Here is a 23,303-nt window from a genome sequence, read left to right on the forward strand (position 1 = left end):
TGTAACTCATTGTAAATTGTTAACTACTAAAGCTAATGTCCCTCAAGTGGCACAGAAGACTCTTCTCGTCTTCCTATAAATCGTCCTGCCCTTACATCTTTCCAGGCTACTTCTTATCTATTATATGTTGCAATCCTTTGAAATTGTTTAGCAGCCAGTAAAATGGCCCCGAATTCCATGGTAAGCTGTTCTTTCCCTTCCTATGGCTTGAAGATTGCCTTTTACCAATATAAAAAGAAGTTTGCTGTTTTCAAATCCTCACCTACAAGCACATGGATCACAATACATCCCCTCTACTCTTCCAAACTGCATGTCTACACAGGAGAATTAACAGTTTCTATAACCACAGGGAAATCTGAGGGGTTTTTTTTTCTCACTCTGATGATTTATTACATAGTGATTTGGTGACTCAGTGGTAAACCTAAGAATTTTAAAGTCATGAGCAAATTTTCGAAATGGTCTTTATTATTCTTTGCAATGCACAGTTTTAAAGGGAGAGAATGGAAGCAACTTCTTTCCTGATTTTTGTGTGTTTTCCCCAGGCACAAGTATCAGAGTAATTAACCCTCGGGAGGCTGAATAATCTATGCACAATCATTTGCCACTCTTTTGGTTGTAGAGTTCAGCAGAAATGGATGTTCGCTCTGTCTAAGGTAGAGACACAGGGAATTCTAAAAATTCTCTGAAATATTCCCTGTTGAATAGAAGAATGTTAAATTATTAGTAGCTTTAAGTGAATTATAAAACATCAATGGCTTAATACAATAGGAGTTAATTTATACTCATTTAACAATCCAATGAAGGGTTTCTGATAGATGGGCAGATTTCCTCCTGCAGTGATGCAGGGACCCAACTCCTTCCATATCAGAGCTCTTCCATGCAGTAGGGCGTGAGTCCTTGGAAACCAAAAGCCACCTGGAGAAGAGCATGGAGAATGTCCTATGAGAGCTTGTTCACATTTCATCATGGAGAGCTCGGCCATGTGGCTCTACCTAAATCCAAAGAAGCTGAAAACCTTGGGCCCCAGTTGGGTAGCTATTTCCCAATCACAATATCCACTGGGAGAAAAGACCCCAGATTTCTCTCTGAGCAGCAAGCTGACTCTGCCATAGGAAGCATGGCCACAGAGGATCTAATCCCCAGTAGAATTCACTCAGAGGAAAGAGGCACGAGCTGAACGTGAATACAGGAATATGAGAGATATCCTCATCACCCTCTCCTTTTAGTCTATATCACAAGTCCTGATGCTGGTACTGTTATCTCTCATTTGAGTGGGAAGTCCAGATGTTCCCACCTCCCAAGATATGGAAGGCATATAGTAGAAATATCAGTCATTTCCTTCCTGTACCCACACTTTCTTCTTAAAGAACAATCCACCCCTTTGTTCTAATGGTCTCACCATATAGACTCTGCTGAGGCCAATGGATCCCATGTCTTGTTCCTTTCGCTCTTGGTCATAGGTGAATAGAGCAAGGTTAGACACCAACCCAAGCCAAGCCAATCAGGTACCATCTCTCAGAAACTGAGAGTTGGGATTCAAAGATACTTAATTGGTCTATGTTAAACTCCTAGGTGAGAAAAAACTGGTACTGGCCATTTCTGTTTCAGCCTGTGTTGCAATAGCTCAGAAAGTAGATCTGGAGGGCACCTGGGGGCTCAGTTGGTTAAGCCTAAACTTCAGCTTGAGTCATGATCACAGGGTCCTGGGATCAAGCCCTGTGTTGGGCTCCCTGCTCAGCAGGGAGTTTGCTTCTCCCTCTCCCTCTTCCTCTGCCCCTCCCTCTGCTCATGCTCTCTCTCTCTCTCTCTCTCTCTCTCTCTCTCAAATAAATAAATAAAATCTTAGAGAGAGAGAGAGAGAGAGAGAGAGAAAGTCGATCTGGGGTGGCACAGAGAAAATGAGAGACTGAGACACAATAATCCTGAATCTTAACATCAGTTCCTGGTTCTGTCAGGTTAGCAGTTTCCAAAAGTGTCTTTCCAAACTCTACCATTGAGTTAGAGCTAATTTGGATGAGTTTAGTTCCTTGTAGTCAATTAGTCTGTAAAACTCTTTTTTACTTGGCTGCAGAACTTTATCTCCCTGATGACAATAATGGAGTATAACTGTGAAGTAAAGCCCATCCATGGGATTTATTACTACACCCCAGAAATAGGACCAACCTATTTCTATGCCCAAACCTTCAGAAATTCCAGTGATGGCACAGAAAGATAAAAGGCAAAGACGAGCACAGTGCCAGTTAGTTGCAAGCCAAATGCCAAGTCTAGTGAGCTTTCTTTGGATGGTGTGGAAAACCAGATAATGTGAAATCATGCATTCTCTGAAAAGTGTTCTTCAAGGACAGAGATGAAAAGCCTAGAATGTTTTCATGACTATGTATGCATTGCTAGTGTGGTAAACAAAAACTGGCCCCCAAATATGTATGCATCTTAACTCTCAAGCCTGTGAATCCTACTTTATATGGCAAAAGGGACTTTGCAGATGTGATTAAATTAAGGATCTTGAGACTGGGAGGTTATTCTGGATTACCTGGGTGGGCCCCATACAATTATCAAAGTCTTTATGAGAAGGAGACAGGAGGATCAAAGAATAAGACAGAGATAGGACGTAAGACCCATCTCAGATTTCTGACCTTGAGAAATATAAGAGATTAAATTTGTGTTGTCTTAAGCAACTAAATCTGTGGTAATTTTTTTTGTAGCACCAATGGAAACTAATATAGCTAGTAAATAATTCCTTGCATATTATTTTAGAATGAGCTCAGCAAAAGTATAAAAGAATGCCCTCTACTTTTCCTGGCATTTTATGGAGGAAGAAGAGAATGCTTCCTTACCAAATGCTCTTTCAAAAACAGATGGGAGGGGTGGCTTACGCAGGAAGGTAAGAGTAGGTCTTGATCTGCAATTCCAAGAAGACTGAGTCAGGAAGAGAAGTAGGTCTCATAGGGGTCATTCTTTTTTTATAAGTGGGTTTAGAGGAAGACATGACTTCTTAACCGGGTGTATCAACCATCTAGAATAAACAAAGCTCTCTCCTTGAGCTCTTTAACCACTTTTCTAGTGCACATATAGGTTACTAGTCCTGTCTTTATCTCTTTCTCTCCTTAATGAAAAAATTCAATTCTTGACACCCAGTTGTTGGTAGAGGCCCATGCTTGGAGAAGACATCATTACTATCTTTTATAACTTTTGTCTGACCTATTGGAATTTTTTGGCCTCTAGGCATCCAAGCTTTGCAAGTTGAGAAAAGTAAGGAGGAAAGAAAGAAGAAAGAAAGAAAAAGAAAGAAAGAAAGAAGAAAGAAAGAAAGAAAGAAGAAAGAAAGAAAGAAAGAAAGAAAGAAAGAAAGAAAGAAAGAAAGAAAGAAAGAAAGAAAGAAAACACATCAATTATAGCTTCTTTCTTAGACAATTCTCTTGCAGTAGACAATGGTTGTTATTGGTTTCTCACTTTCCAAGCTTGGCTAATCAGAGTCCTCACTGGGACTGATAAACAGACATTGGAATTGCTGAGAGAGACAATACCAATCTGGGGTTATCTTCCCACCACATTGGTTGAGACTGTCCTTAGAACAGCTCTAAGGAGAGCCTAGTGTATATGAGAGAAGGAATGGGACAAAGACCTATGGCATTGAGTACTGACTGTTAATCCCTATGTTCCTATCCCATAGATTTCTCTTCAACTGTGTGAGCTACCCCAAACTTCTTTTCAGCTGCATAAGCCAATTCATTCCCTTTTTGCTTCAGTTAGTTTGAATTGTGTTTCTGATTCTTTTGACAACTAAATGAGCACTTCTGGTTATATTAGAAAATATGTCAGTATATAAAGGTTAAATTTTATTTCAGTGAATTCCAAAAACCTGTTTTGTAGTCAGAGAACATATTTTGTATAATTCCCATCCTTTTAAGATTTAATAAGAGTTGTGTGATAGTGCAGGCTATGGTATATCTTGATGAATGTTCTCTGTGCTCTTGAAAGGAAGGTTGATTCTGCTGGTGTAGGATGGCATGTTCTATAAATGTCAAACTGGTTCATGGGGTTGTTCAAGTTTTCTATACTACAGATTTTCTGCTTACTTGTTCTACCAGTTATCAAAAGAGAGGTATTGGAAGCCCCGACTGTAATTGTGGATTTGCTTATTTCCTCTTCCAGTTCCTCCATGAAATCATCCATTTGCCATGATGAAATATTTCTCTTTACCCTTCATAATATTCCTTGTTCCAAAGTCTAGTTTGGATATTAATATAGCTCATCAGTGTAACTTCCATTAATTGGTATTTGCATAATCTGTCCCATGCTTTCACATTTAATCTATATGCATTTTTACATTTAAAATTAGTCTTTTATCTGTAGCATATAGTCAGGTCTTCCTTTGTGATCCAGTCTGACAATCTCTGCCTATTATTTGGAGTATGTAGACCATTTAAATTTGACATAATTTTTGACTTTATTGTGACTAAATCTATCACCTTGTTATTTTCTATTTGTTCCATGTATTCTTGGTTACCTTTTTCCTTTTTCTGATGTCTTTTGGATTAACTGAATATTTTGAGGATTCCAATTCATCATAACTATTGCTATCCTCCTTTGTTTTATTTTCCAGTGTTTGTCCCAAGGTTTATAATACATATATCTTTAACTTACTATACTCCATCTTCACATAGTATTATATTGCTTCATGTTTAAGTAAGAGCCTCAAAATAGTATACTTCTATTTCTATTCTCCTGTCTTTTATAATACTGTTTGACTTTGATATATGTTATCAACCCCAAAATATATTTTTACTAATTTTCTTTTAAAAATCAGTCATGTCTTGGAGCACCTAGGTGGCTTACTAGATTAAGTGCTTGCCTTCAGCTCAGGTCATGATCCCAGGGTTCTGGGATCAAGCCCCAAGTCAGGCTCCCTGCTCAGCATGGAGTTTGCTTCTTCCTCTTCCTCTCCTCCTCCCCCCACTGCTTGTGCTGTCTCTCTCTCAAATAAATAAAATCTTTTTTAAAAAAATCAATAATCTCTTAAAGACACTTTAAAATAATAAGATGTTGTCCTTTATAATTACCCACATATTTTTCATTTCTTGCACTCCGTGTTCCTTCATTTTTGTATATAGATCCAAATTTCCATCTAATTAATGTCCTCTAACTAGTTCTGTTGGCAACACAGTCACTCAGCTTTTATTTGTCTGAAAAGTCTTTATTTTGCCTTTATTTTTGAAAGATAATTTTCTGAGTATAGAATTCTGGGTTGACAGGTTTTCTCAGTACTTTAAAGATGCTGCTCCACTCTTGTCTAGCTTGCATCATTTCTGACAGGAAGTCTGTTGGCATCTTTATTTTATTCTTCTACATAATATGTCTGTCCTCCTTCCCCCAGCTGCTTTCAGGGTTTTCTTTTTATTACTGATTTTAAACAATTTGTTTATAATGTGCTTTCATGTGGTTTCTTCATGCTTGGGGTCAGTAGCCTTCTTGGATCTGTAAGTTTGTACTTTTCATCAAGTTTAAAAAACATTTAGGCAACATTTCTTCAAATATTTTCCTATTCTTTCTTTTTCTCCTCTCTTTTGGGATTCCAATCATGTGTTTGTCAAATGTCTTGATATTTCTCACAGGGCATTGATTTTCTTTTCACTTTTTCTAGGCTTTAAAAAAATGTCTGTTTTATTTTAGGAGTTTCTATTGCTGTGTTTCCAAGTTCACTGCAATATCCAATCTGCTGTTAATCCTATTCACTATAATTTTTATTTCAAGTATAGTGTTTTTCATTTCTAAAATTTCCATTTTGTTCTTTTTTTTAGGCTTTCCTTTCTCACTCCTCATGTGCATGTTTTCCTTAATATCCCTGACCATATTTATAAGATTTATAACAGCTGCTTGATATTCTTGTCTGCTAACTCCATCATCTCCATTATTTCTGGGTTGGTTCTATTGATTAATTTTTTGTTACTAGCCATATTTCCTTGTTACTTTGAATGTCTGTTAATATTTTTATTGGATACTGGACATTGTGAACTTTACATTATTGGGTGCTGGATTGTGTTGTATTCACTTAGTGTGAAACATTGTTCTGGCATGTAATTAAGTAGCTTCCAATCAGTTTGATCCACTTAAGGCTTGCTTTTAGCCTTTACTAGGGCAAACGCAGAGAGGCTGTTAGTCTAAGGCTGATTTAGCTCCACTTCTAGGAACAGCAATCTCTGAGCTCTGTACCCAATGCCCATTTTTATACAAGGGTTCTTTCTAACTGGTGGGAGAGTGATCTATTCTCAGTCATATGTGATCTTGGGAATTTTTCAGCATTCTCTTTGATGGCTTTTTCTCAAACTTTCCTGCCAAAAAATTGAGAAGATCTCTATGTACATATCTGCATCTTTCTCTCTCTTTCTCCTTTCCCTCTACTCTGTCTCTCCCTTTCACACACACACACACACACACACACACCCCTAACACTTTAAGACCACAGAAAAATCCTGCTTTTCAAATTATTCTATGAAATTTATCATTCAGCAATGCTTCTTGCCTGATTCAATTTTTACCTTGATGCTTGCAAAATGATATTTGAAATTTTACTAGTTGGTCTCTGGCATTCAACTGTAAGCAAGAACCTTCTCTTCTCTCTGAATTACTTGTTTGTCTATTATTATTAGCATGAATGCATTATTTCTTATTTTTTCAATGATTTACATTTCATTACTATGGTTCATTATTATTATTATTATTATTATTATTATTATTATTATTATTTGTGTGTGTGTGTTTAAATTTTCCCAGACTAGGCCATTGAGAGCCCCTTCAATTTGAGACACATCTCCTGACAGTCAATTCTTATTTCCAACAAGATTAAGATGCAGGAAGTAAGATTCCTAAGATCAAATCACCAGCCTGTCCTAGAAACTACGATTATTTTCTTACTGTACATTTCCCTATAACTAGGATAGGCATTTGGCATCAATCTACTGAGTTAACTCTATATTTTTTCAAATCTTTCCTGATGATATATTCTTTTGTATACTGATTGCTACAAGTTTCTGTGTGTGTATATACGTATATACAAATATGTCTGAATTAAAGAAATCTGTAGAGGGGTGCCTGGGTGGCTCAGTCAATTAAACATCCCGTTCTTGGTTTCTGCTCAGGTCATGATCTCAGTGTCATAAGATTAAGCCCTCCAATCAGGCTCTGCTGCTCAGTGGGGAGTCTGCTTAATAATTTCTCCCTCTCCCTTTCTGCCCTTCCTCTGCTGTCTCTCTCTCAAATAAATAAGTAAATCTTAAAAATAAAGAAATCTGTAGATACAACTCTGGTTGGTTCATTAGACAACTGCAAGACAAGATGTGACATATTCTACATAAGTTCAAGGGTACTTAAGCAAGAATCCATCTAAATGTATAAAACTCATGGCTACGTAGTCTGATGATGATGATGGTATATGTGTGTGTCCACTGTTGTTAAAAACTACCATAGGAACAGGCTGTCACTTTTTAAAAACCACAGCGAACATAGCATTGTGTACAGTTGGTTATCAAAACCAGACTAAGCCTGATAATTGCAAGTAGCTGCTACTGGGATCAGTGAAGTCCAGCAAAATGTAGATGAGGGAGGAAGCTGAAATTAGAGTTAAAGCCAAGTCCAAAGTAGAGGCTTGATGTAAGGCTCTGGCCTCCAAGTCAGGGAGAAGCAGAGGTGGAAGCCCAGTACCCTGGAGAGCTCCCAGAACAAGACAAGTTTGCTGGGCAAACTGAGGCTTATCTTTAGAATGCCATTTTGATTCTTTGCTCTCTTTGAAATTCTCAAGCTTTAAACATTAAAAATGTTTATACCTGCATGTTCCCACTCCCCATATGCCCAACCTTTTCATGGTTTTCATTCTTGTAATGGTTGATTTTATGTGTCAACTTGACTGGGCCACAGAGTGCCCAACTACTTAAGTCAAGCATCATTCAGGTGTTTCTGTGAGGATGTTTCTGGATGAAATTAACATTTGAATCAGTATACTGAGTAAATCAGATTGTCCTTTTCAATGTGAGTGAACCTCATTCAGCCAGTTGGGGACCTCAATAAGAACAAAAAGACTCAACTAACTGCCTTCAGCTGAGACATCAGTTTTTCCCCTGCCTTCAGACTCAAATTGAAGCATTAGCTCTTCTTGGGTGTTGAGCCACCAGCTTTTGGACTAGAACTTTTGCCATTGGCTCTGCTGAGTCTCCAGCTTGCTGACTGTAGATCTTGGGACTTCTTTCTCCCTATGGCTATATGAGGCAATTCCTTATAATAAATCTATAGATAGGTAAAAAAAAGATAGATGATAGATAATAGATAGATAGAAGATAGATAATAAGTAGATGATAGATAGATAGATAGATAGATAGATAGATAGATAGATAGATATAGCCTACTGGTTCTATTTCTCTGAAGAACACAAACTAAAGCAATCCTCTTAAGAGTTTTTGCAATTTTTACATTGAGTGGAGGGACTCTAATGGAATATTCATAGCTTTAGATCTACAAAACCCAGAATAAAGACCCTGGAACATAGCATTAAACAAATACACAAACAAAATTCATAGCATTTCCCTTTTACCTCAATGTGAATATGGCAGCTGAGTGTAGTCTCTCGGGACATCTTCCTGCATGTATGTGCAGTATGTGAATGCCTCAGAGGGCTATGATCCAAGATCCCACAAACTCATATTTTAACCCTTTCCTGCCATTCAGCTTATGACACACAGCAGTCGTTTTGAGATAGCACCAAGTTCCACGGCTCTCCCTTCCCAGCTAAGCTGCCACATGTCACCAAGCACTGCAGTTCTCCCTTGCACATTTTGCATAATCAGTTTCTATTCTGTCGTGTTCTCTCACACATGGTGTTCAGAGACTTTTCTGGAAAATAGAGAATATTTTTCAGCTCAGATGAGTAGCATGATTTTACGTTGCTCAGACTGTTTGGTAAATGAAGTCAATTACTCATATATCTGTCAGATGAAGAGAAAGACACATGGATGAGTAGAACCTGCTTTTAGATCTGGAGACCACCCCTTTGCCTACATGGTTACTGCATGAGTCTGCAATAGCTTCTAAATGTTTCCCACCTTTTAATATATTCTACATTCTACAAGCTACTCTTTGATCAAACTGCTAACAATACCTTTTACTACTTGGCCTAGGGATCCAATTTCATCACTGATCTAGTAGCATCATCTCTTTTCTGAGACTCACCTTTCTGAAATATAACAATGGGATAATAGTGTTGTACCCTCATTGAAGGCTTATTAAGAGCATTCACTGAGAGACTGTACATGAAGTGCTTTGTGAATTGTAAAGTCTTAGCAGGTATTCATTATTTCTCAAAACCTTTCTATGGTTTCTCATTACCTAAAGTTCAAACTCTACTCTGGCATTTAAACAACTCTAAGACCCCAATCCACTCAGACACCTTTATATTGTTTTTACCTTCTATGACTCTCAGATATGAATCTTCTTTCCAAGCTAGACATGTGTACCCACGTCCTCACTCGATGTGCCTGATGTGGAATAATCAAGTCTGGAGAAATTCAGAACATTGAGGAAACGTGACAGAAACACCAGATGAGCTGGTAAAACTTAGATTTAAATAAACATTTTAGACATAGGTTTTTTTTTTTCCACTCAAATCAGAATGGGAGAGTGCAGTAACTCAGTGCCCTTACCTTAACTTGGCAAAAATGACCAAGGTTTGATTTCTGGCTATGATATTTTCCAAGTGTGTGGCCTTAGGAAGGTTATTTTGATTTTCTTAAGGTTTCCTTTCTTTCTCTGTTAAAAAGTTTGAACTTTACCAGATTGTTGGGAGGAGTGGATGAGACAATGTACATTTGGAAGGAAGGAAGGAAGGAATGAAGGAAGGAAGGAAGGAAAGAAAGAAAGATTCAGAATGGTGAAGGATTATGCAATGTTGTTTCCATAACGGGTCATTTTGAGGACTGGTGAATTCTTAGTGCTTGACAAGACACTTGCAGAGAAGTTGTTTTGATCAACAAATCCTCATGTAATCCCTATGGTAGATAATTCCATTGTTCCCTCAAGAGGTCCATCCTCAAATTCCATAAGCAGTGGAATTCTAAGGGCAGAAGGAAAGCAGCTAAACAACCTAAAAATACTAATTTTTCTTAAACTCAGAGAAACAGATATTATCTGCACAGGCAGTTGCCTTGTCTCAGAGAACTCATGGGTGATTCAAACCTCTTTCCATTTACAGCCGGCTTTTGATCATTCAGGGACTGTTCACTCAGTTTGGGTTTTTTTCTTCCTCTTCCTGCCCACTGCCTCCTTCTCAATCATCCCCTACCCATTAGCACACCTTCCCATGGGAGGATCAGGAAAGAAACCATTGATTAACTCAAATAAGTAAATGTGCATAACTTTTTAGTAGGTTAAGCTGGTGAAGGAGCAGGTCAAGTAAGATGTGGTTTGTGAGCACTCTGTGAACTTCATTCATCTATGACCATTCTTTCCTCTTATCATAACCACAAAAACTAGAGGTGGGCTGTACTGGAGCCCCTTTAATATAAATTCAGCTTCTTTGGCAAAGAGCCATGAAGTGTAGGGATGGTTTGGGTGGTTTTTTCTTTTTTTAAGATTCTATTTATTTATTCATGAGATACACAGAAAGAGAGGCAGAGACACAGGCAGGAGAAGCAGGCTCCATGCAAGGAGCCCGGTGCAGGACTCGATCCCAGGACCCGGGGGTCATGCCCTGAGCCAAAGGCAGATGCCCAAAGGCAGATGCTCAACTGCTGAGCCACTCAGACATCCCTGTTTTTTGTTTGTTTGCTTGCTTTTTAATGTGGCTTTTCTTTTTTCTGTAATGAAAGGCTACTCATCTACTTAGGGCTCTTTGGACATTTAAGGACATCAGACCAGGGAAGAAGATTCATCCAGAGTGTGGCCACTCTGGAGCAATTGCCTTCATAACAGAAGTGAGCAGGACTGAAGGGAAAGTGAGTATCCTTTCGCCAAAACCTGATAGAGATAGTGTATTCCTCACCTGAATTGAATTCAGTAAGCATACTTCTAAGACATATTCGCTCCCCTGAAAACAAGCTGCCTAAACATCTGTGGGGAGACAAAGGAAAACATGGGGAAGGAACCCAGATATGAATATTTCAGCAGAAACGTGGGAAGAAGTACACTGCAACTTGCAAACAGCCTTCTGTACTGCATGCCATAAATTAACACAATATAAATTTATACATATTTACACCACATAGTCTCTAACTATATAAATCCTCAATACTCAGACTTGTGGGGTAGGTGTAAGAGAACAGTCCATATGTTTATTCATGTTCTGTGGAGCTCTAGGGAACTCAGTGATTTTACACACACACATACACACGCACACAGACTATGTAACTAAAGGTGATTCTAAATGTTTAAATAAAATGAATGCCTAACAGCAAAACTCTATTTTTCAAAATGTTTCCATTTTCAAAGATATGCACAGCCAAAGAGAATTTTAATTCTATTTAACTGAGTATTTATCTAGTTGCCTTATGTGTCCCGAAACTTCAGTAGTTACTGATATGTACATAAAGAATGTGTGGAGTAAACTCTTTACTGATGAAAAAGACAATATAAACTACTTTTTCCCCAGGTTCTCCTATTGTATGAAAGGAAGCAGAATTAAAATAAAAGATTTCCTAATTTCTACTTGGAAGCTCCTTAGATGATTGATGGGAGATATTGTCATATCTGGGGTGAGAATGGGAAATTGCTGAGATCAGAGTCAAAATAGCTGAGTTGGTTTTGGTCCTGGCTCTGCCATTTGCTGGCATATTCTCCTTGGACAAGTCCCTTAACCTCTTGGAGATCTGTATCCTTGGGAAGATAATAACATCTGCCATAAGTACCTCAAAAAATGGCAAGAGTCAAGACCCAGAGTCAGTATAAAAGTCCTTGGCAACTGTAATGTTTTTGCATGTACTGTCAAGTCATTGTTATGAGTTCTTTCATAATTTGATGCTAAGCAAACAAAATGCATTCAGTTTCTTTTACAGCTTTCTTGGAAGAAATCTGCAGCTGAGTTACTGTTGACACTCTTTGTTTCAGAAGAATGCCATCTACAATGGTCAGAGAAGCATATCACAGCGCCAATTGCCAACTTGCTTTGGCACATGCACGTGTGTAGGCAGGGACTGTCAATGTGTCTTGGACATTGCCCAATACCCAGTGGGCATTTATTAAATTTGGAATAACAGTAGTATTCTAGGGGTAAATGGCTGTCTGACACGAACAAGACAGCAATTTCCCCACATGTCACTACTTAAAGGTATAGCAGATGTAAAGTGAACAGAACCTGAATGTCCTGGCAGGCACCAATGAATAACAACAAAATAGCATTACACTCATTATAGCCTTTGCAAAATAACAACTGCTATGCAAGGAAGAATAGAAACTTCATCTCTGCTTTGCTTTACCCTGGCAGTAAATAGAATCCTTTTCAGATAATACTTTGTCTCTATTTCAGGATGATTTGTTTCTCCCACTTTGTGCATGAGATTATATTAGTAATACATCATTTGAAGGCTAGAGAGGAGAAAGTTTTTCTTCTGCTCCCTGCCCACATCTTTACAGGCATTGAAAAAGGCTACACATCACAGAGATGCCCTTAGACTCTATGTAGCAGCCAAGACATAATCCAAACAGCACACAGAGTCATTGAGTGATGCTATATTCACATTGACACTTCTGTCCACACCACCATTGCCACCATGCCTAGCAGAGCAGTGAGGGGTACTGCAGAATCACCCAGCTCCATGCACAGTGTCCTCATCCTTATTTAGGGTTTGGCATATGTAAGAAACAAGAACAGCACATAAAGGACACACAAGAGCACCATTCCAGAGAAAAGCCCCACCCAGCCTCATCCTCTGGAGTAGAGGAAGGACCACTTATGAAAGAACAAAGATATTTTAAAAGTTCTCTTTCTTAGGTTTTTTCCTTTACCCGCAGACTGCTGGGGGTTACGATGTGAAGTTGGGAATGCCCAATCGAGAGTAAAATTTGAAACTTTGAGCCCACGGATCACTTTGCTAAGTCAATGATGAAATTTATGGATTCCTTTCCCAGAAAAATGCATGTGACACAAAATTGTAAATATATTGTGAATTTAAGAAGGCTTATTGCCACTTCTAACCCAGTTTAAGAGCTCTGCTCTGTAGAATCAAGGGGATCGAAGATAGCAAGGAGTGATGGCTTATTAGGTTGATTCTTTCTATAGGACCAAAGTCAGGAGGGAGTGTCTATTACTTTCTTATTGCTGCCAGGACAAATCATCAGAAGCTTGGTGCCTTAAAACAATACAAATTAATTATCCGGAGATCAGAAGCCTGAAATGGCTCAGCAGGGCTGTGTTCCTTCTGGAGGCTCTAGGGGAGGATCTATTTCCTTGACTATCCCAGTTTCTAGAGTCTGTTAGAAACCCTTAACTCACAGCCACACTTCATTCCTACCTCATCTTTCATCATTATATCTCCTTCTCTGACACTAACTCCTTATACCACCTCTTATAAAGGCCCTGGGATTGCAGTAGACCTACTGGGTTAATTCAAGATCATCTCCTCATTTTAAAATCTTTAACAGAATTACATCTGCAAAGACCCTTTTGTGATGGAAGGTCACATATTCACAGTTTAGCGAATGGACATCTTTGGGGACTGTTATTCAACCCACCACAGGGTGCTTTGAATGTTTTACTTTGCACAAGACCATTTGATGTTCAGGCTTCAGGGCAGAAAAGCTAGCCAGAAATTGAAAATGGCCATGCAATTATTATACTTTCTCCAAGGTTCTATCCTTAGGAAAGTTACTGAATGGGAGCCAGATCTGGGCAATGGGAGGAAATTATTATACCATGGTGCTTGAGAAAACAAGATTCCTTTTCATCCCATAGCTCCAGAGAAAATCACTTGTGCTTACTGTATTTTGAATGAAACTCTGCAACCTAGATGATTGATAATTTTAATGGTAACAGCACTAAAAGAAGACAGAGAACTAGGAGATGGTCAAGCTAAGTTGAGATTGTGTGCTTAGAATAATTTATATCACTCTCCCATCCATTTTCTGGATCTTTGAAAGTCATTTTGCCTTAAATTTCCACATTACCTAGCTAATGTCCTCAACTATCCCCTTCATTTAATTTAGATAGATAGGATAATATACAAGCTAGGATCTGAATGCATAGAAAAAGAAATGAACATGGGCTATATAATGTGTTAGGACTTCACAATTACCTGGAGAAACTTCTGCAGATTTCATATAACACTAAGAGGGTTATTCTTAGCAAAATTCACACTTGGTATGCTCAGTTTCAATATGAACTCAATATTTGAGGAAAAGGAAATTAAATCAGCATTTGGGTGGTTGTTTTCTTTTCTGATCTACACCAGACTGGTGTGTCTGGATCCTGTGATCAAGATAGATTTTCATTACCCTGGTTTTTGTCTGTGACCTGTCAGAGCGGACGATTGGGTCAGAACTGAAAGGCACCACATATGCTTCTGAAATGCTTAATTGTAGCAACACAGAAACATTGAATAAGCTTCACATTGAAAATGTTGTCAGTTCTCTTCCTAAGCCCCTCAGTGTTAAAATTGGGCAAAAAATAGACGGTTGAGCAAAGGCTGTTGTTTCCCTGATGTTCTCAGAAGCCAGTTCTCAGTTCTTGGCTTAGCCTAGTGCCGAGTTTGAACTGAAGCTGGTGAGCAGAAAAATGCCATACAATTTCCCACAATGGAAATCAATTGTAGGCTTTGCATCTTTCTGGGGCATTGCAGTAGAGCTCTGTTGATCTGGTTCTTTTGCTTTAAATGGAAAACCCTCCAGGGAAGTTTTGTGTACTCTAAACAAGATCTCTGTAGGATCAGATAATAGGATCTGTGTGAATGTAATACAAAAGCGCGAGAGAGGCTCATGCTAATGCAGATTAGAAATTATTCAACTGAGACTTTCATTTACTGAGGCACATAATATAAAAATGCCACTCTCTCAACTGCCATTTTATTGTGATTTCTCAAAAGCTTTGGGGAAGATTATTTTAAAAACAAAACCAGTTTAACTCTCAAGAAGTCAGGTTGAAAAACAGAACTTAGTATGTTTCCCATAAATACTTGTCTACACTATTTATTTTAAGTTGCAAATGCATTGAAGGTATCTCTCAAAATAAACAATAGTGGATTTGGACATGATTATCACTGATTTCATTTGAGTGATTGAGGAGTAATTGATTTGAAAGAGGGTCTTTTTTTTAAAGAGAAATATAATTAGATATCTTAATTTAATGATCCAAGGAGATAATACATATAGTGAAGATGCTGCTTTTAGTACTATGATAACCAAAAGAGACTATGTCATGAAATTCCATAAATGCCAAGAATGTTAATCTTGGCATATCCAAATATGTCAAAAATGTTAGTTCTTGGCATTTTCTTTCCTAATGTAGTCATGGTTCTGCAGAGATACAGACGAATAGGAGATTAGATAGATAGATAGATAGATAGATAGATAGATAGATAGATAGATTTATTGTAAAGAATTGGCTCATCCAATTATGGAGGCTAACTAGTCCTAAGATCTGTATTCAGGAAGCTGGAGATCCAGGAAGCCAACAATCATCAGCAGTTTGAGTCTGAAGGCCTGCAAACCAGGATAGCCAAAGCTGTATGTTCCAGTCTGAAGACTGGAGGCTCAAGACCCAGGAAGAGCCAATGTTTCAGTTTGAGTTTGAAGGCAAGAAAAAACAATGTCCCAGTTCAAAGATAGATAGGCAGGGAAATTCCCTTTTACTTGATAGCAGGTGAGATTTTTTAGTTCTAGTCAGGATTTCAACTGATTAGAAGAAGCCCACCCATATGAGGTAGAGCAATCTGCTCTACTCAGTTGACTGACTCAAATGTTAATCTCATCCAGAAACACACAGACACAAAAAGAATAATATTTGACCAAATATATGAGTGCTCCATGGCCCAGTCAGGTTCACATATAAAATTAACTGTCATACTTCCTGGTTACCATCACTCATCCACCCACCCAACCATTTGTTCAACATACAGTACATATTATATGCTGAATTCAGAGCTAGAGACTAGGGACACAAAAAGAAACAAGGTGGAATCTGTTTTTGGCATGAGAGCACAAAGAGCTCCCAAGTAAACTGGTCAAAGTTATTTTAAACCACAAAACAAAAACAAAAGAACCATTTAAAGTCTCTGGGCTGGGTTCTAAGGATGTATGGCAAATCAAGAAACATTTATAAAGGAAAATCTTCTAAACTCATTAAGAACAGTGATATCTGAACCAACACCATTCCCTTCGTCCCTCTGCCCAGCTCAGTTAGATGAAAACCATGCTGTAGACAGATGCAGTCAAGAACACAAGGATCCTTCTCTCTCCAGCTCCCACTCAAAGGGCAATGCTAGCATCTCTCATTCTGTCCCCAGCTACTTGTTGCTGTATGTAAGTTAAGAGGTAAGAGTAGCTAAGAGGTAGGAGGGGTCCTCTCTTCCAGCCAGCATGCATTTTTGGGATGCAGGCTCCACTTGGGTAGAGTGTAACTGAGTATAGTGAATCCCTTGTAAGGAACAATTCATAAGATGATGGATCTATGCCAAAAAAAAGACAAGTTGAAAAGACCTAAGGCTACTGTCCCCAGCCTCCTTCACCAAGTGCTCTACTCCAAAAATGAATGAAGTGCACTCAAAATGAAGCACACCATTCCTCCAATTTCCAGCTCCAGAGATTCCAACCAGATGGAGAATGAGACCACAAAGCAAAGAGCTCCAAATCACTTCCTAAAGGAACTGACTCCATTTGCAATAGTGTGGAGAAATCGAAGCCTAAGGACACTCTCAAAAACAATGGATTTGTGGTGAAAGATAGTTGAGAGGGGATTGGTAGTTTCCTTAGAGATAGAAAGTTAACTCTAGACCAGTTGGTTGGCTGAACAGAACTGTGGAAAGAATCCTAGAAATTGGTGGAGTTTAAAAGCTGAGTGTGGGGATGCCTGGGTGTCTCAGTGGTTGAGTGTCTGCCTTTGGCTCTGGGCATGGTTCTGGCATCCTAGAATCAAGTCCCACGTTGGGCTCCCTGTAGGAATCCTGATTCTCCCTCTGCCTCTGTTTCTGTCTCTCTCTCTCTCTGTGTGTCACTCATGAATAAAGAAATAAAATATTTAAAACTAACTAAATAAAAGCTGGGTGTGCAAAGAGACAGTTACAGAAACCTCTGCCACTCTGCTGAAACTACTGTCATTTCAAAGTGACTATAAGCTTACCCAAAACTACATCCTGTGAAGAATAATATCAGAGGTTTAACATTGAGGACAGAAAGGAAAATGGGCTTCACCAAAATAATCTAGTAGTTGCTAAACAAATAGGTAAGAAAGAACAAGCCTGGGAGATTAAGAGTGCAATATCCAGAGTTGTCATAATATTGCCTAAAATGTCCAGTTTCTAACAAAAGACTATGTGACCTGTTGAGAAATAGGAAAGTATACACCAAGCATTGGAAAAACATCCAGGAACAGAAACTGCTTAAGAGAGCAACAAGATGTTGGTTTGAACGAAGGCCTCAAAGTAACCATTATAAATGTGCTCACAGAGGGATCCCTGGGTGGTGCAGCGGTTTGGCGCCTGCCTTTGGCCCAGGGCGCGATCCTGGAGACCCAGGATCGAATCCCACATCAGGCTCCCGGTGCATGGAGCCTGCTTCTCCCTCTGCCTGTGTCTCTGCCTCTCTCTCTCTCTGTGACTATCATAAATAAATAAAAAATAAATAAATAAATAAATAAATAAATGTGCTCACAGAACTAAAGGAAACCATAGTTAAAGAAATAAAGGAAGAGGGATCCCTGGATGGCTCAGCAGTTTAGCGCCTGCCTTCAGCTAGGGCATGATCCTGAAGTCCCAGGATCGAGTCCCACATCAGGCTCCCTGTGTGGAGCCTGCTTCTCCCTCTGCCTGTGTCTCTGCCTCTCTCTCTCTCTCTCTCTCTGTCTCTCATCAATAAATAAATAAAATCTTAAAAGATGAAGGAAGGTCTGGGGAGAGTGTCACACAAAATAGGGACTATTAGTAAAAAGATAGAAATTACAAAAAGGAACCAAGCAAAAATGATGGAAGTTGAAAAGTACAATTGACCAAAGTGAAGATTTCACTAGAGGGACTCAACAGTAGATTTGGACTTGCAGAAGAAAGAATTAGCTAACTTGAAGGTAGATCAATAGAGAGTACGCAATTCAAAGAAAAGAGAGGAAAAAATGAAGAAAAAGGAATAGAGCCTCTGAGAAACATGGGACACCATGAAGTGCACCAACATACATGCAATAGGAGTACTAGAGGATGATAGAAGAACAAGGAGAGGAAAGAATATATGGAGACATAATGGCCCACACTCACCAAATTTATTGAAAAACATTAATCTATCATCCAGGAAGTTCAATGAATTCCAAGTAGGCTAAATGGGAAAACATTCACAGACAAACACATTATATTAGTAAAAACGCTGAAAATCTGAGACCAATGACAGAATCTTGAAAGCAGCAAGAGAAAAATGTCTTGTCACTTGCAAGGGAACCTCAACAAGACTTATAATGAACTTCTCACCAGAAACAACAGAGATTAAAAGTTAATGAAATAATACTTACAAAGTGCTCAAAGAAAAAAAAATGTCAACCAAGACTCCAATATCTAGCAAAGCTATCTTTCAAAACTGAATGTGCAAAAAAAGAAGTTCCCAGATAAACAAAAGAAGAAATTTTTGACAGAAGAATATGAAGGGAAACTGAGTATTTCATTAATACTAAAATAAAAGTAAAAATACTGAAACCAATTCTTCAGGCTGAAAGCAAGTAACCCCAGATGGTAATTTGAATCCACATAAATAAACAAAGAGCACCAGTAAATATCATTATGTAATTATAGAAGACAGTCTTCACCTTTCCAATGTCTTCAAATGTCTTCTTTCTTTTTTGCACTGATTTTAACAGCAATTTTTTGGTTTATACATAACATGTATATAATGTAGTGTTGGCCCTATAACACATACAAATGTAATATCTTTGCCAATAAAATCACAAAGGAAGTGGGTGGAAACAAAGCTGTATTGAACTAAGGAAGTGAGTCCAGATGGTAATTTGAATTCACAAGAACAAATGAAGATAATCAGAAGTAATAAATAAGAAGGCTAATATTTTTAAAGCTATAACTATGTAATTTGCTCTCCTTTATTTTCTTTTTTAAAAGATATCAAATTATAAAAAGTAATCATTATAACAATGTATCCTTTTGGTTTGTAACACTTATGTATGTAACATATATAACAATAATACCACAAAAGAGGGAAAGGTAAAAAAAAATTTAAAAAAAGAGGGAAAGGTAAAAAAGCTATATAGGAGTAATATTTGTACATCTCATTGGGATTTATTATAAATATGAAACTGATTCTGATAAGGTAAAATGCATATAGTTAGTTATCCTAGAGCAATCACAAGGAAATAACTCAAAAACTTTAGTGAAAAAAATCATTACAAGAATTAAATGATACATTAGAAAATAATCACTTAATACAAGAGAAAGCAGGAAAGAAGAAAGAGAGGAACAAAAAGGGACAAGATATAAGAAACATAGTAAATAAATAGTAAAAGGACAGATGATAATATTCAATGTGAATGAATTAAATATTGTAATCCAAAGGCAGAGATTGTCAGACTGGATGAAAATACAAGATACAATGTTATGCAATCTATAGGAAACACAATTTAAATTTCAAGATACAAATAGGGGCACCTGGGTGGCTCAGTGGATTAAGCATCCAACTTTTGGCTTCAGCTCAGGTCATGATCTCCATAGGTAGTGAGATCAAGCCTTAAGTCAGGCTCTACACTCAGCAAGGAGTCTTCTTGGAGATTCTCTCTCTTTGCCCTCCACCCACTTGTGCATGCACTCTCTCTAAAATAATTTTTTTTTAAATAAAGACACAAGTAGATTGAAAATGAAGGATAGAAAAAGATAGTCCCTGGGATGCCTGGGTGGCTCAATGGTTGAGTGCCTTCCTTCAGCTCAGGGCATGACCCCAGGGTTCTGGGATTGAGTCCCACATTGGGATCCCTACAGGGAGCCTGCTTCCCCCTCTGCCTGTGTCTGTGCTTCTCTTTCTGTGTCTCTCATGAACAAATAAAATAAAATATTTTTTAAAAAAGATAATCACTGAAAATAGTAACCAAAAGAAACCTGAGGTACTAATATGAGCCAAAATGGGCTTTAATTTCTTTGGAAAAAAAATATTACAAAAGCCAAAAAAAGATATTATATGTTGGTTAAAAAGGTCAATCCCTCAAGAAGATATAACAATTATAAACATATCAGTACATCACAGCCCCCAAATATATAAAGCAAACATTGACTGAATTGAAGGGAGGAACACACAATTCTACAGTATTGAAAACTTCAATACCTTACTTTCAATAATGAATAGAACAACCAAGCAGGAGGTCAATGAAGAGATCATGGACATCAATAATAGTATAAATAATTCAAGTTAACAGACATTTATAGAACACTTTATCCCCAAACAGGAGAATACACATTTTTCTCAAGTGCCCATGCAACATTCTACAGTATAGGCCATATCTGAGGCCATAAAACTAGTCTTAATAAATGTTAAAAGACTGACAAAAAGCATAAAGTATCTACTTCCACCACAATGGAATGAAACAAGAAATGAAAATAGAAAGTCAATAACAGAAGGCAAACTTTGGAGCTTATTACAGAAAGGAGGAACCTCTTGAGGCTTGTGACATATGGAATTATAGAACTAAAGTCAAGTATCAAAGGCCCTTAAAGAAGGAGAGGAGCAGAAGGTGGCCTCCTCCCTACATCTCTAGCACTGTCAACAACCACTCCTTGACTCAGGTATTATTATCCAATGCAGGTAATCGTGTGCACACATTGTGTTATTTCCTGCCTCTGTGATATTGCTAAAACTATCCCCTCTGTCTGCAAGGCCCTTCTTTCCTTCTCCCTCATACACACTCCCAAGCTCCCCTACTTTCCTCTCCTACTTATCTCTCCAGACTCAGCCCATTGTTAATTCAGCTAATAGTTTTTCACTCACTATCTACTAGGCATCAAATCTATGTTAGGAGTGATCCAGGGTTAAGCTAAACAGGCAAAATTCTTACTTTCATGAAATACATTCTAATGGAGGGAACCAATGTAACAAGAAAGGAAATCAATAAACAAGATGATGGCATGTCTATAGTAAGTGCTACAAAGGGAATGGTGGGATGATGGGAGGTAGGTTAATGTGGAGGGGGAGGTGTGGTAGTGTTCATACAAATGCACTAGCAGGGCTTCACATGTCTCTTTCCTCTTCTTACTAGGCACAAAACTAGACCACCTTTCCCAGCCTCTTTCTGTATCCAGGTAAGGCAATTCTGGCCAATGGAATATGAGTGGAAGTGACGTGGTTAATTCCTGGGTCAAAGTTTTTAAGACACGGCTATGTCCCCTCCAATCTGCCCATCTGTAAGCAACAGTGAGGCCCAAGGAGATGGCACGGCCACAAGGTGGATCTTTGTTTGAATCTTGCATCAAGAGAGCCACTTGCCAACTAGGAACGGCCACCTTGGACTATTGCAGAAGTGACAAACTTCATTGTACTTCAGCTACTCTATGCTTTGGAGTTTGTGTCCATAGTCTAACAAATCTGAGCAAATGCAGAACATTTTAGCTATGGTGCCCAGGAATCCTCTGTCCAAGGAGCTAGTGTTAGATGTGAATAGAGAATGAGAAGAAGATAGCCAAGACAAGAGCAGGAGCACTCCTGGTAGGGGGGAACAGCAAGAGTAAAGGCTCTGAGCAGAGAAAGAGCATAGCATGTCCAAGGAACAAAAAAAGAAGCCAGTATGACTACAGTGTAATGAATGGGGAAAGAATGGAATTAAGTGAGATAAAGAAGTCATCATCTCAAACATTCACCATGATCACTACCACCTCAGGTGGGTGACCATTTTTGGAGCTCCCGTAGTAAGCATGAGTCTGCCTCTTTCACCACCCTATTATCCCCTTATAACAATCTGTTTATGTGTTGGCTACCCTCTAGACAGTGAGCTTTTTTGAAAAAATATTCCATTCATCTGTTTATCTTCAGCATGCGTGTCAGCATGTGTAGGTGCTCAATAAGTGTTTCTGGCATAAACAGATTGAAGAAATGGTGGCCTCACAGTTCTCCCCATGACATTTACTGGGACTCACGTGATGGGAGTTGTGTTAGGGAGCAAAGAAAGATTCCGAGAGACAACTCATCTCCATACACACTGCTAGTTTTACCAGTGTGATCTGACCTCCTTTCACGAAGACTTTCCCTCCTCCCACCCACCCCTCCTTCAGATTCTTTCTAAGGATGACCCATTTCTAAGTAAGATTTCTTCGAGATAACAGGTTGTTGGGAGCCTTCATTAAAGAGGAAGGTTTCCCCTTCAATGAAGATGACTGGAAACAGTGAAAAGACTCAGTTTGAAGCTGAGGGCCCCCTGCCAGTACAATGACCCAGTTAGAAACCAAAACAAAGAACAGATAAATCAAGGGAACAAAAGTCTCCCCATTGCACCCTTCCATCTTCTACTCGCTGCAGTGATTTCTATGAAGTTTTAAACTTGAGGAGCTAATTTAATTCCCCAGAATTGGAAAATGCTGTCCAACTACCTCAAAAGTTCTTCCCGGAGAAGTGGAGATAGAATTTTATTCACTGTAATTATGTGAGGAGGTCAGTTTTTATTCTCACTGCTCAGAGGGCACACTTCCCTCCATTATTTCACATCCCTCCCTCTCCCTCCCCTCTTCACCACCATCCACCTTGGAAAACTCATTTTCACCTTGCAGCTCTCAAACAACTCAGCAACAACTTTCCATGTATTAATATTGGGGAGGGTCAAGTGTTTGAGGGTATAACAGGGGCTGACATGGTGGTGAAAAGGAAATTATATTCTTTTGGGAAGGGTTTTTTTTTAAAGATTTTATTTATTTATTCACAAAGAGAGAGAGACAGACAGAGACAGGAAGAGAGAGAGAGAGAGAAAGAGAGAAAGAGAGAGGCAGAGACACAGGCAGAGGGAGAAGCAGGCTCCATACAGGGAGCCCGATGGGGGACTCAATTCCAAGACTCTGGGATTATGCCCTGGGCCAAATGCAGACACTCAACCGCTGAGCCACCCAGGTGTCCCTGGGAAGTGGTTTTTAAAATATTTCTACGAATGATCCCCTAATGGCAAA

The 23,303-nt window shown here is 38.6% G+C and overlaps 1 long non-coding RNA gene across 3 annotated transcripts in view; it reads right to left on the minus strand.

Annotated features, from left to right (window-relative positions):
• Positions 1 to 444: 444 nt before the first annotated feature.
• Positions 445 to 23,303, minus strand: part of LOC144306564 (uncharacterized) — a 45,188-nt gene continuing 22,329 nt past the window's right edge. Inside the window, exons 4-5 of one of the 3 annotated variants that reach the window (XR_013373639.1) lie at positions 783 to 915; positions 445 to 694 (exon numbers count right to left, since the gene is read on the minus strand). This is a non-coding gene — a long non-coding RNA (uncharacterized LOC144306564). Of the gene's footprint in view, positions 916 to 2,834; positions 2,900 to 23,303 lie in introns of all 3 variants that reach the window. The other 2 variants (XR_013373638.1, XR_013373637.1) reach the window with 2 other exon arrangements.

The sequence above is a fragment of the Canis aureus genome, chromosome 37 (genome assembly GCF_053574225.1).
Source record: "Canis aureus isolate CA01 chromosome 37, VMU_Caureus_v.1.0, whole genome shotgun sequence".
In the NCBI taxonomy this organism is placed as follows: Eukaryota; Metazoa; Chordata; class Mammalia; order Carnivora; family Canidae; genus Canis; species Canis aureus.